The 14,861-nt window shown below is 49.9% G+C and overlaps 1 protein-coding gene across 2 annotated transcripts in view; it reads left to right on the forward strand.

The window, feature by feature from the left end:
* Window positions 1–14,861, forward strand: part of TMEM63C (transmembrane protein 63C) — a 135,863-nt gene that overhangs the window by 73,397 nt on the left and 47,605 nt on the right. Inside the window, exon 1 of one of the 2 annotated variants that reach the window (XM_057543016.1) lies at window positions 4,047–4,132. The exons of the other annotated variant lie outside the window; for it this stretch is intronic. The gene's annotated coding sequence lies outside the window, so the exon portion shown is untranslated. Of the gene's footprint in view, window positions 1–4,046; window positions 4,133–14,861 lie in introns of those variants that run through there. 2 annotated transcript variants of the gene reach the window in all.

Here is a 14,861-nt window from a genome sequence, read left to right on the forward strand (position 1 = left end):
AATAACTAGAAGTGAGTCTAACCAGAGGAGGGGGCAAAACAGCTCTTATTACTGCTGCTCACTCCTGGTTCCCAACACTTACTTAGAACAGGGTTTCACACATAATTATAGATATTTGTGGAGTGATGGAACTGCCTCACAGATCAATGAAACAGAAAAGTATATCTAGACAAAGACCCAAGCACATTTACTATGTGGTGATGATAATAGTAATCACCAACGTATAGTAATTCCCATGTGCCAGGCACTGTTCTATGGGCCTCACCTGTAGCCTAATATGTGATCTGTCATGGAGAATATTCTGTGTGCCCTTGAGAAGAACATGTATTCTGCTGCTGTTGGGTGGAGTGTTCTATATATGTCCGTTGGGTCCAGTTGGTCTGTAGTGTTGAACATATCCAAGTCCTCTGTTTCCTTATTCATCTTCTGTCTGGTTGTTCTACCCATTATTGAAAGAGGTTTATTGAAATCTCCTACTATTATTGTGTTACTATTCCTCCCTTCCATTCTGTCAATGCTTTCTTCATATATTTGGGTGCTCTGCTGTTAGGTGCATATATATTTATAATTGTTATTTCTTCCTGGGCAATTGACTTTTTATCATTATATAATATCCTTCTTTGTCTCTTGTGGCAGCTTTTGACCTAAAGTCTATTTTATCTGATATAAGTGTGGCCACCTCTGGTTTCTTTTGTTTACCATTTGCATGGAATATCTTCTTCCGTCCTTTCACTTATAGCCTGTGTGTGTCTTTACAGAGAAGGTGAGTCTCATAGTTTCATCTTTCTACATCCTTTTTCTGACATAACTCATTGAATTCTCATAATAACCCTAAGCAGGTGGTGCTATTGTTGTCCTTATTTCTTCCCAAAGTTATAAATATTTATTTATTTAGAATGAGAAATGAAATTATATCAAATAATGTGTCAGAAAGCTGACAAGTACCACAAATATCCTAAAATCCATAGAAATAATATAATATTTTTCTTAGTGAACTGCCTGAAAATCCCCACAATACTTTGTTTCCCTATATTTTCCCCTGCATAATTCAGTTAACCCCATTTTTATTTTTATTTTTTTATTTTATTTTATTTTTTTAAAGGATTTTCTTATTTATTTATTTATTTATTTATTTATTTTTGGCTGTGTTGGGTCTTCGGTTCGTGCGAGGGCTTTCTCCAGTTGCGGCAAGCGGGGGCCACTCTTCATCGCGGTGCGGGGACCGCTCTTCATCGCGGTGCGCGGGCCTTTCTCTATCGCGGCCCCTCCCGTCGCGGGGCACAGGCTCCAGATGCGCAGGCTCAGCAATTGTGGCTCACGGGCCCAGCTGCTCCGTGGCATGTGGGATCTTCCCAGACCAGGGCCCGAACCCGTGTCCCCTGCATTAGCAGGCAGATTCTCAACCACTGCGCCACCAGGGAAGAACCCCATTTTTAGACAAGGAGACTGAGGCACAGGAAGGTTAGGTAACATCTCCTAGGTCCAATGAAGGTGGCATTTGACTCAGCACTTGACTCTTTGTTATCTATCCTAATACAGAGTTAAATTGAGATTTTGAATGTAGAGGGGTGACGGGCAGAAAATGAGTTATTCAAACATGACTTTGAGATAATTAGCCCCTTGGAGAAAGAAATAAAGCTGGCCTACCACATTTCTAACACCAAAATAAATTCTAGAAAGAAAATTAAAAAGAAGGAAAGATTAAAAAGAAAAAAAAATCCTAATACTAGTGGAAAACATGGGCAAATATTTTTAAGATCCTCTAGTAGGAAATACTTTTTTTTTTTAATAAATTTATTTTGTTTTATTTATTTATTTTTGGCTGTGTTGGGTCTTCGTTGCTGCGCACGGGCTTTCTCTAGTTGCGGCGAGCGAGGGCCACTCTTCATTGTGGTGCACGGGCTCCTCATTGTAGTTGCTTCTCGTGTTGCAGAGCACAGGCTCTAGGCATGTGGGCTTCAGTAGTTGTGGCATGCGGGCTCGGTAGTTGTGGCGCACAGGCTTAGTTGCTCTGCGGCATGTGGGATCTTCTCGGACCAGGGGTCGAACCTGTGTCCCTTGCATTGGCAGGCGGATTCTTAACCACTGCGCCACCAGGGAAGCCCCAGGAAATACTTCTGACTACAGAAAAATCTGAAATTTCTGTAAGCAAAAGATGCCATAAATAAAGTTAAAAAAAGAGACGAATGACAATTTGTAATACACGTAAAAGTTAATTGCCTTAATTTAGAAAAACCTCTTAAAAATCAGTAAGATAAATTAGAAAGAACATAGTTCACTGGAAAATAAATGCAAAGGCCAGTCAGTCAATAAACATGAAAATAATGCCTGCCCTTTCTGATATTTAAAGAAGTACACATTGAAACAAGATGCCATTTTCAACTTGCATATTGGCAAAGTTTAAAAATTCAATAATTCACAGTGTTGTCAAGGGTAGGGAGGGTAACAGGCACTCTTCACGCTTGGCTGGGCAACGCAAACTGGTTCATCCTCTTTGGAGGACAATTTGGCAATATCAGAATTTTAGATCCACCTAACTTTTGACTCCTTATGCCTAGGGATTTATCCTACAGCTAACCTCACACTTATGCACAAAGATGTATAATCAAAGCTGTTCACTGCAGCTTTGTTTGTGCAGCAAAAATGTAGAAACAATCTAAACATCCACCAACAAGGATAGATTCATGTAAATCATAGTGCATCCTTCAGTGGAACATTATGAGCTGCTACAGGAATGAAGGATCTGTCTCTTGGTATACAGAGATGTGTGATGTATATTAACTAAGAAACAAAGATAGAGTACCGGGAATATGGTCCTGGTTGTGTTTAAAATAAAGATGCAGGCATAGATATATATTCATCAATATTTACGGAAAAATCCTTGAGGAAAACAAACAGGAAACTTAACAATGTTTATGTTTGGGAGTGGAACAGAGGTCTGGAATAGCAGGGAGACTTTTCATTCTGCATTATTTTGAATGGTTTGATTTGTCCCACTGTAAGTATGTTATTTTCAGAATTCAAAAAGTGAATTTAAGAAAAACTATTTATACAGGGAGAATACTACTTAAAATGCCTCCCTGAACTTTCTTTTTAAATTCACTTCTCAGTGGGTTCACCTGTCCTTACATTCATAATTTTACACCTGGAAGGGCCCAAGAGGTCATCTCCAATCTGCATTTTGTCCACGAGGAAAATGAGACCCAGAGAGGTTTTCAGGGGTTGCCCAGGACCCCTGGCTAGTCTGCTGCAGAGACTGGGCTCCTATGATGCTGCTTTTAGGGGAGGGACTGATGACCCCCTCATGCGTATGATCAAAGTTTCATCCTTGGACTTGTAGACCCTTTCCCAGCACATAGTGCAGTGAGTCCTAGTTCATTTGCACTCACGTGGGGAACCTGTTAAAATGCATGTTCCCAGGCACCTTCCTGGAGATGGGCTAGGATAGGGCCCTTAAACCTGCAGTTTAGCAAGACCTCCACCCCAAGATGATCCTGGTCTTACTTGAAGTCACCTGATGGCTACGGGTCCCTCTGATCTCCCCAGCTCAGCCCTGCAGGCAGTGTCTGTGTATCTAGCTGAAGCCTCCACCCCACTGAGGGAAAGTGGGGGTGCTCTAGCTCACCAGGGGGAAGTAGCAGAGCGGACCTAGGTGCCGGGACTCCAGTGCAGTGTTCCGTCCATGGTCCCCCTCCCTTTGGGCCCTTGCCCATCTGCGATGAAGGATGGCTCCCTGGCTCAGCCACCCCAGGGCTGGGCAGCTGGATGTGGAGGTGGGGGGCAGACTGGGGGTCATGGCTGCATCCGGGGTGTCCCTCACCCCATCAGAGCTCCCCTGAGTCAGGCCTCGTGGGAACATGCTGACAAGCATGTTGGACCTGGGAGGGGCCTGGCCTGCTTGGGCTGGGGGAGGAGCCACAGGGAGGCTCAGGGAGGACTGAAATCCATGCCTGCCTGCCCTGAGAATGCTTCTTTGTCCCTGTGCCACAGAGCCTTGGAGGACCCATCTTTGTGGTCAGGAATTAAGCAGGGATGCAGCCGGGATGCTTGGAAGCACCTGAGGACTGATTAAGAGGGGGGAAGGCCAGTGACAGCCCATCTCCTGAGTCCCCGACCTCACCTGCCGCTCCAGGTAGGTGCTCTTGCCATCATCCTACCCAGCAGGGCTAAGCCCCTACCACCAGCTCCTTCCTCAAGCCCATGGCCCGTGGCTGTCTAGTCAACGCTTGAGCAAAGGCCCTCCCCAGCCCTCCTAAATCCGTAGCCTAACAGGAGAGGCCAGGAAGGACACTGTCCCAGGTGACCCTGGCTCCTGAGACCTGGAAAAGGGGCCAAAGACTCCCTGGCTCTGGTTAGAATGCCCCCAGCCCGAGCTGCTAGCCGAGTCCCAAGTGGCTCCTGCCCAGCTGACTCCAGTTTGGGAACGGGCCTAGTCCCAGCCAGACAAGGCTCTTCTGAGAGTTCCCTGCCTCTTGACAATTTTTCCTTGGGAAAAGGTTAGGACAGATGGTATCTTCATAGACTGTTGGAGCTGGAAGGACTCTTAGTGATATGTTCCAACCTCAATTTCTTTTAACTTCTCAAGCATTACTTATATGAATAGTGTCATTTAAAATGGTGTAGGCCAACATCTCAGAGGAATCAAGCGTAATCTCGTTAAAACAGCACAGGAAGCCCTGGGTCTCAGGGCCCTTCCTGGGTGCAGCTGCCTCAAGTTAATACATAAAACCAAGAAAGGATTGGATAGTCAAGGGAGGCTATAACTGTGATAAGATTTCTTTGTCTGAGAGTCTCTAAAATTTCTTTTCCATGAAAGAAGTTATCCTGTATGGGCTCTTGGCCAAGAACATTGTGATTGTTGCTACTATCAATAAAAGTGATCTTAGCTATAGTTCTTTTCCGTTCAGATCAAAGTGCTTGATGTTCACATCTCCCTTATCCTTTCCTGGTCTGGCCTTGTGAGAGCCCTCCAAGGCAAGGAGTCTAAACCGCAGGCAGTGTTTCATTTCTCTTCCTTTGGCCCTGCCCACTGCCCAGACCATGCTGGACCCTTGTTCCCCCAATCCAGATCACTGCTAGAGGCAGCATCAAATAATAGTAAAGAAGTCAGGCTTGGGAGCCAGGTGAGTTCAGCTCCCAGCTCCACCACCTACTAGCCTTGTCATTTCTCTACACATCAGTCTTCTCATCTGTAAAATGGGAATAACAACGTACCCTAGGGTTACTATGAAGAGAAAAGTTGATATCTGTAAAGCACTTGAAACAACTCTAGCACTCAGTAAGTGAGTGCTTAACACATTAGCTCAGATCATTACGAAAGCCTGTTCTCCCCCAGCCATGCTTTGCTGCCTGATTCACCTCCCTAAACCACCGTGCAGTCATCTCACTCCCCTGCTCTAAAATCATCCATGGCTCCCCATTGCCTATTTAGTGACTGTGCTGAACGTTTGCTGAGAGAGAGCGTTTCTACCCTCAAGGTAGGTTAACTGCATTCCTCTGCTGGGAACCCACAGCTGGGGTTTTGATCGAAGTTCTTCGGCCTCCCCACTGGTGGGGAGCTAGATCTGTTGGGCGCTAGATCTGTACACAGGGGTAGGTTTGGTTTCCCTGCATCTGCTGGGGCTGCAAAGGCAGGGAGCCCTCTTTTGGACTCCAGCTCTCATGGTGCACACCGGAGTGAGGAGAGGACGCCTGGCCACAGGCCAGAACAGGCAGTGTTCACACTCTGATGAGCTCAGGCCAGGTGGCAGATGTGACATCATTATCCTCGTTCATCATTGGGACGTGGCCAAAGCTTCAGCTCCCATAGCTCAGGTGGGAAGCCCGAGGCCAGCAGAGACCACCCATGATGTGGCACCTTGGACAGAGAACTCAGGAAGCTCCGCTCCGCGCATCTCAGCTGCTTCTCTGGCAGAAGAGAGGCCGCGTGCCACGGAGGAGCAAGCACTGGGTTGGAGGAGGATAGATCCATGTTCAAAACGGGGCTCCTCATCTGGTGGGAAGAACTTGGCCTTATCGATTAGTGTCTCTGAGCCTCTATTTTTCCATCTGTAACATGGGAGGATAATACCCACTCCATAGGGTTGTTGGGAGGTCAGAATGGAACAAAATGCCTAGAGCCCCTGTATGGTGCTTGCAGTGGTGGAAGCTCGTTAATGTGCAGTTATTCTGATGAGTCCATCGGAGTTGTTCTTCCAGGCTACCGAGTGGGGTTGCCTCAGTCCTGCAAGCTTCTTGCTTCCCTTAACTGAAATTTGCCTCGACTGGCCCCCACTCCAAGATGAAGGGAAGTGGTGGCGTTTTGGGCAGCATAAGGAGGAAGGAACAGTCCAAATCTTCTCAGACTCCTGGCAAGGGTGAGAGGCGCAGCAGGGAAGAAGCAGAATTCTGTCTGATTTTCTCAGAGATTTTTCCACTCAGGCACTGCCAAGCTTAGGAAGCCAGGAGCGAAGTGACAGGGAGGAAACAAACCAGACTGTGCTGGTGCATGCAGGGTGGTGTTTTTCTCTTGAGGCGTTCCTCACATGAATGGATTTGTTGGGATTCCAGGCACTATGCTAGGCACTGGAACATTCAGCAGCAAGTAAAACAGACATGGACCCTGCCCTCAAGAGGCCTTCATTCTAATGAGGGTGGGGCAGACAGTAAACAGCATAAACCATGGATGAAGTATGTTAGAAGGCAATGAATGTGATGGGAAAACAAAGAAGGAAAAGGGGATGGGGAGTGCCGGGGAAATTGAGTTATTAAATAAGGTCATCAGGATAGGCCTCACCAAAAAGGTGACATTTGAGACACCAGTTGTCTGCTCCCCTTGGGAACCCCTGAGAAGTCTGTGGACTCAGAATCAGGGCCAGGTGCCTTTCAGGAGCTCCTAGCAGAGGAGCAAAATCTAGAATCCCTTCCAATCTCAGCCCAGATAATGTCATGCTCTTCCTCCAAAACCTTCAATAGCTCCCTACTGCCTGCACAATTAAGTGCAAATCATTCAGCCTGAAATTCAGGACGTCATGGTCCCCAACCTGCCTGTTATCTTACAAGATTCTTCTCACCCCACTGCTGCAGCCAAGCCAGTCTACCTGCTATTTCTGGAATATTCCATGCTATGCTTCCTTTCTCCACTCATTTGTCCCCTCTGCTTGAACTGCCCCTGCCACCACTGGTTTCTGCCAGCCTAGAAATCCCACCTGCCTTTCTCTGAAGCCTTCCCTGGCCCCTGAGGCTGTGGTCTCTCAGCCCCATCACCTTGGCTTGTACCTTTCTCCTTGCGTGGCCCTTACTCTGCCTTGGGTGTGGGCATTGGTTTAACTGTCTGATCTCCCACCTGACAGGCAGAGCCCAGCAGATATAGGGCTGAGTGAACACTGGCTGAGTTGAGTGTGCCCAGGCTCAAAGGCCCCCAGCAACACTGAGACAAGCTGAGAGAGCCTTTGCCTACTCAGACAAAGAAGGCAGAAATGGAAGGTCAGCAGGAAAGGAGAGAAGGAACTAAAATGTAGGTAAGATTTGATGGAGAAGCTAGTGAAGGAAGGGGAGAGAGAACTCCCCACCATATTTTTCCCAGACAGGCAGACTGTCAAAGACACAAGGTTAGGTCCCTCTTCTTCCCCAGAAGAAGGTCTCTCTTCTCTCTTGAGCATCCTAGGCCAGTGCTTCCTGGTTTCTAACTAGAATACCTCTTGCTGCGGCTGGAGTTCATTTCCTCTGGCTCCATCCTCTGGATTCAGGTCACTATTTGAGTACTCATTTAGCATGGCTCAGAGTGGCTTTCCTTACCCCTCACCCAAGGGGCAGGAGTAAGGTTGTAAGGAGGCTGGACCCTGGCTTGGGGGCTTGTGCTCTAGTTGAGAAGGTCAGGGACCCCTAGAGCCACACAGAGACTGCCTGGGGGCCACGCTAAGTCATGGAGGTTGTGCCAGCCAGTCACCCCTCAGCCTGTCTTCAGGGCTAAACTTCATCACAAACAAGTCTGTACATAGCGGGCCGCACCCCTGCAACACTGGGAGTCTCAGGCCCCTGTGTCCGCGCTTTGGCCCCGGCCAAGTGAAGCCATGTGAGGCAGACCTGCAGCCTCTGCCATCTGGCTCCCACCCTTCACTGGAGCAGCTGCACTCAGAGAGAGCACCCTCCCTCTGCCTCTCTCCAGCTCCTGCCCAAGGCAGAGCGGGGTGTCCCTCCCTAGTCTGCTGCCCCGAGGGAGGGGTGGTGCTTTTCCAGCAGGAAAGCCTGGACACAATCTGAGCCCACCTCCCTCTCTGTGGGGATGCACATGTGGTCTCCTCCTGGAATGTCCTGCCCTGGCCTCCACACCACAGCTCCTCTTCAGGTCAGGGTCCCCATAGATGCTCAAGGCTGGGAATGAGGCTGCAGATTGGGCTCAGATCTCCCTTCAGTGACAGTAGTTCCCATCTTGGGATTGTTGTGAGGATTGAAAGAGCTCATGCTTGCAAAGTCTTAGCACAGTGCCTGGCAGTAAGCCTTCAGTTAATGTGGCTACTGCTGTTCTTCCCTTAAGAGCTGCCTTGGCTGAAACCTCCCCCAGGCAGCCTTTCTGGATTGCCCCAGGCTCAGTCAGGGGCTCCTCCTCAATGCTCCCAGCACCCCTTCGGCAGGCCTCCTGAGTCCACTTAGGCAGACGTGTCGTGGTTTTTTGGGGGTCTGTGTACCCACCAGAATCTTGTGCCTAGACTGTAAGTGCCTTGAGTGCAGGGAACAGAGCCCATTATTTTGCTGAATAAATGATTTCCTGTGTGACAGGTGGGTAACTGTGAGAGACAGACTGTGAGAATAGGATTGAGCCTGCCAGCCCTGACTTTTCCAGGGCCTGTCCTAAAAGAGCTGGAAGCCTGCTGCAAGGCCTGCGGAAGGGGGAAAAGGAACCCCATCCCCTGTTGTATGGTCTAACGCAGTGATTCTCGAAACGAGGTCCCAGGTCCAGCGGTGTCGGCATCACCCAAGAATTTATTCGAGATGCAAATTCTCAGGCTCCACCCCAGACTTAGTGCATCAGACACTCTGGGGTGGGGCCCAACCATCTGTGGTGTAACAAGCCCTCCAGGTGATGCTGATGTACCAAAGTTTGAGAACCACTGCTCTAATGTTTCAAAGTAACTCAGAGTCATGGGAGGGGGTCTCTCTCTCAGGGGCCTCTGTTCTGCTGAAGGCTTCCAAGAAGGCTGTCAGGCTGGGCCCCCAGCGTATGGCTCCTGCTAGACCCACATCCCGACCTTGAAACCCTTATGCCGACAGGACAGGTGCACTGGAGGACACTCCCCCCACGGACCTCCCCTTTCCCAGGTGGCTCTAGACCAGATGGGATGATGCTCCAACCTAGCCTTGATGCTAGTTCCTCTCCACAACCACTGGCCTGCATCCTCTGGAGGCCAACCTCTACAGCAGGCGCCCCAGGGCAGATTTCTGGAATGTTAGGGCTGAGTGAGACCCTGGAGATAGATCATTGGCTGTATACACATATGCTCGCAAACACACCAAAACACACATACACACATACATAAATGCACACACATAACTCAACTACACATATATGAACACATAAACACGCATGCACCTCAAAACGCACACAAGCACCCAAAATTCAAATTATAGTCATAAGCACTTTCCCAAGCACATCCAAATACACCCCAAAACATACACAGATACACACACATTCAAAACCCATTGATACACACACCTCAAGATACACAAACACAAATGCATAGACCTATTGTATTCATTTCCTAGGGCCGCTGTAACAAATTACCATAAACAGGGTGACAACAGACATCTGTTCTCTCGTAGTTCTGGAGGCTGTAAGTCCAAAATCGAGCTGTTGGAAGGGCCACGCTCCCTCTGCAGGCTCTAGGGAAGAATCCTTCCGTGCCTCTTCCAGCTTCTGGTGGTTGCTGACAACCCTGGGTGTTCCTTTGCTTGTCTCTTCCTCTGTCTTCACATGGTTTTCTTCTCTGTGTGTCTCCATGTAGCCTTATTGTAAGGACACCAGTCATTGAATTTAGGGCCCACCCTAATCTAGTATGGCTTCATTTTAACTATCTCTGCAGAGATCCTACTTTTAAATAAGGGTGTATTCTTTTTCTTTAGTTGAGGTATAATTTTTTTTTAAATAAGTTTATTTATTTTATTTGTTTATTTTTGGCTGTGTTGGGTCTTCGTTGCTGCGCGCGGGCTTTCTCTAGTTGTGATGAGCGGGGGCTACTCTTCGTTGCAGTGCACAGGCTTCTTGTTATGGTGGCTTCTCTTGTTGCAGAGCACGGGCTCTAAGTGTGTGGGCTTCAGTACTTGCAGCACGCAGGCTCAGTAGTTGTGGCTCACGGGCTCTAGAGCACAGGCTCAGTAGTTGTGGTGCATGGGCTTAGTTGCTCCGCGGCATGTGGGATCTTCCCGGACCAGGGTTCGAACCCGTGTCCCCTGCATTGGTAGGCGGATTCTTAACCACTGAGCCACCAGGGAAGTCCCAGTTGTTGAGGTATAATTGATAACATTATATGAGTTTCAGATATACTACATAATGATGGGATATTTGCTTATATTGCAAAATGATCACCACGATAAGTCCAGTTAACATCCACTTAACATCCATCACCATATACAGTTACATAAATAAGGTCATATTGTGTGGTTCCAGGTGGACATGAACTTTGGAGGGACACTCTTCAACCCAGTAGGTCCACACATCCCAAACACACAGGTACAGAGACAGACCCACACAGATACACACACACACACCCCTTGCAGATGAGAACTTTGAGTCCCTTGATGTCAGAGCTGCGGGTTCCTCCTCCCCGAGCCCAGCACAAAGTTGCCACACCCTAGTGTAGTACGTGTCACGTGGTGCTTTTCATCTTCGTTTTGCTTTTTTTGGTTTGGTTTGGTTAGATGTGAACTTAGTACAAAATCCAAAAATTAAATTGAGAATATCATGAAAAGAAAGCCTTCCTCTCCCTGCCTCGGCCTCCACCCCCCAGGCGGTATTCCTCTCCCAGGAGACAACCACTGTCAAGAGTTTCTTGAGTCTCCTCCTGGAGAAAATCCAGACGCAGGCAGGCGCATGGGAGGTGGCATCTGCCTCTTGCTTTCTTCACTGACCAGAGCACCTGTTCCTCTTTGTTCTGATCGTGTGCCCTCGCCTGACTGTGAGCTCACTGAGGGCAGATCCGTCTGCTATGTATCTTTCCTCCCCACTTCCTAGTCCAGCGCCGGGCGCAGAGCAGGTGTTCAGTTAAGGCTGGCTCTGTCTGCACACCAGCGAATCACCAACAGCTGGCTGGTCTGCGTGGCCTAGGGCTCAGCCTCCCGGCTGCAGAGCCTTGGGTCTCTCTGTCTCCCCCAGCATGTAGCACCATCCACCAGAGCCCATCTGGCAGCAGACAGAGCTGGGGTAGGACGGCACCCGGTAGCATCCTGCCTGTTTGCTCCTGCTGCAGGCGCCTTCATCCCGGCTCTGACCGGGGCCGACTCTGGGATGGACTGGGGCCTTTGCGGTGGCTGCATCTCCCCTGCCCTCCTCTCCCAGTCCGCTCAGGACCCCTGCAGAGGAATCCATCAGGGAAGCGGCTGAAGGGAGAACAACACTGCTGGCATCTTAGGCTGGGGGACGGGGTCTTGCTGCTGACAAGCCTTTTGCCCAGCCTCCGCTAGCTGAAGGCTTAGCCTGGACTTGTTACCACGGAGACGGGAATTACGGCAATAACTCAGGTTGAATGGAAGCCTGCAGCTTCACAGGGCTGTGGTGGGCACGTATTTTTTTCCCACAACCCTCAGATATGAGATGGCGTGCCACTTTTTTTCCCCTAAATCGACAGAAATGGATGCCTCAGTCCAAGATTTCACCATGCCCTCAGTCCACTGAGTGAGCAGAGCGCAGGGGGAGAGGGAGTTGGGCAGGAGCCCTGTGAGACTGGAAGCCAGGGAACTGTTAGCCAGCAGCAACCTTCGCTCATCTGGGGAAGGAGGGGCTTAGGTTAGAGGATTTGTAAGAGCCTCTCCAGCCAAAACACTCTTGAGTTTGAGATCCGGGGGCCAAATGAGCCCCGCCCTAGCCCCACTGCCAATCGTCCCTTTCTTCAACAAATATTTGTAAAGCACTATGCTCTACCCAGCACAGCAGGGAAAATAATGAGCAAATACAGCCCTGGGCTGTGTCATCAAGGAGCTTTCCATCCACTGGGGGAGTCAGCCATTTGCTGTGTCATCCCATAAATAAAATCAGAGGTACTAGGTACTCACAAGGAAACAATACTTCACTGTATTGAGCCATGGCTATGTGCTAGGCACTGTTCTGAGTGTTTCTTGTGAATTGGTTCATGTACTCCTCACATCCACCCAGTAAGGTAGATGCTATTAACATTCTCATTTTACAAATAAGGAGACTGAGGCCTGGGAGGTTAAGACACTCACCAAAAGACATGAAGCTAGTAAATAGCAGAGGCAGGATTTGGACCCAAGGAATCTAGTTCTCCCTAGGGACCCACATCTAAATGCCACCTATGTCTGTCTCTCAGGATGGAATGTGTGGGCTTGACCTGGTCTGGAGTTCTTCCCTAAGAAAGCAAAAATTGAGCTGAGATTAACTAGTGGGAGAACGAGTTAACTCATGGGAAAGGGAACATTCCAGGTAGGAGGACGAGCACATGCAAAGGCCCTGTGGCAAGAGGGAAGGTGGCATGCTGCAGGCATTGAGGGACAGACAGAGGGGCCAGGGGGTGGAAATGAGGGGAGAGTTGGGTGAGACGAAGCTAGAGCCATAAGCAGGCCTTGTTGGCCAAGTTAAGGAGAGCTACAGGGAGCCCTTCCAGCAGATTCCATCATGACCTGCAGGACAACTTAGGCTCCCCTGATGCTGGAAGGGTCCCTAGACCCTCCAGATTGGGCTCAGCTCCCCTCACCGTGAGTCCTGCCCCTGTGGCAGCCCTTTTTACACACTATATGTTATAATTGCCTCTTAGCCAAGCAAGGCCTATGTCACGTCCCTTCTAGAATGAGGTTGATGAAGCAAGAAACACATCTCATTCTCTTCAGCACCTACTACCCTTAGAGAACTCAAGAAAGGATAAGTGAGGGCTCTAAGAGTCGAGGGGAGGATGAAATTGCTGAGACCCAGGGTGCCTGGAGGATGCGGAGCTGAGCTGGCTTGACAGGGGAGCATCCTGTTGTGGGGAGGCTCACGAGGCCTTTCCACAAAGCGGAAGAATGGAGGGAGCAGAGAAAGCCAAGGCCTTTGAGGGACAGGGGTCTACCCATCTGCTGGAACTGAGGCTTCTTAGAGGGAGATGGGGGAGTTAAGACTGGAGGAGTCCCTGGGGCCAAGGGGGCCTCCCCCTGGAGCAGGCCAGGAGTCTAGAGCTCAGATGTCAGAAGGAGCAGTGAGCTATGGAAAAGCTCAGGCGTTGGCTTCAGACCCCCACCTCCATCTGCTTTACCACTGCTGGCTGTGTGACCCTGGGCAGGCTCCTCACCCTCTCTGGGCCTCAGCATCCTCATTGGTAAGATGGGGACAGTCATCACTCCTGCCCCCACAGGGCTGTTGGGGGCCAGGTGGGATGATGGCTGTAAACACATTTCATAACCTGGAAGGGAGTGTGCACCAGAGCCTGTCAGGCACCTGAGAGACAGTCCAGAGGTCAGGCCCAGCCCAGGAGGCTCCTGTTTCTCTTTTGTTCCCTTCCCCATGGGAACCTAGGTTCAGACCACCCGCCAAGGGGGCTGTAGGGGCCTCAGTGGTCCCCATCTTCCACTGATTGCTTGGGGTGGGGTGGGGAGGAAGGGAGGGGCTGAGCAGGGCGGCAGGGCAGGCTGGCCCCCGCTTGCCCAGGTGAGAACTGTGCTGGGGAGCCACGGAGCCCCCTCCCTGATCACTGCACCTGGGTCTTCACGCTGCGGTCAGCACCACAGCTGCCAGAGGAGCTACTGATCTGCCTCGGCTTCCAGGCTGACCCCCAGGGGCCTGGCGGCTACGTTGGCCCACGTGGTGCAAGGTCAAGCCTTGACCTTCCTGCACCGGGCCAAGCCAGGCCCTGCGGTTGGAGGGAGGAGGAGGTGGCCTCAGATTCAGGCCTTGAATCTTCTTTCTGAGCAGGCAGCCTGCACAGGAACCCCTGGACCACATATCACCCCGAGGGCCAGGCCCCTGCACCCCGCACTACCCCCTCGACCCCCTGACAAGCTTGAGTGGTAGCTGGTCAAAATGAGGGCACTTGAGGGGGGAAGAAGAAGGATTTGATGCCGAAGGATGAAGGGAAGCTGATTGTATGTAGGCTTAGAAATATCAAGCCTGCCTTTTTAAATATGATTTTTTCTAGTTATAAATAATAATTCATGCTCATATTCAATAGTTTTTCAAATTCAGAAAAAAATTTTAAAGACCAGTGAAAGAACATAGTCTCACCACCCAGAGATAACTGGTCTTTTTTTCTACAGGTATTATTTTGGTTTTTTATTGTCCCCCCATCCCCCACCTTTCTTTTAGAATTGAAATCATCTAGTTTAACATCATTATATCCTGCTGTTTTTACTTCCTACTTTGTCTTTTTGGCACAAGTAGGCAGTTACCCCTCCACCTCCCAGTGTCCCCCTGTCACTGCCCAGCTCCCAGGGGCTGGTGTCGAAGACATCCCCACCACTGCCTCACCCCTGCCCCCAGCCCCATTTGGACATGATCATGGCTGCTCACCGACTTGGGGGCCATAGGCAAAAAGGCATGAGCCCTGGGTTGGGGCGCAGGGTCTGGAGGGCAAGGGAAGGAACCTTCCCAGCAAGAAGAGGGCTTCCTATGGAGGTCCCAGAGGTAAGACCCAGAGGTAAGAGTGAGGGGGAAGCCGGCGCACTCAGCCTCCAGCCAGGGACCA

The sequence above is a fragment of the Balaenoptera acutorostrata genome, chromosome 3, assembly GCF_949987535.1.
Source record: "Balaenoptera acutorostrata chromosome 3, mBalAcu1.1, whole genome shotgun sequence".
NCBI lineage: Eukaryota > Metazoa > Chordata > Mammalia > Artiodactyla > Balaenopteridae > Balaenoptera > Balaenoptera acutorostrata.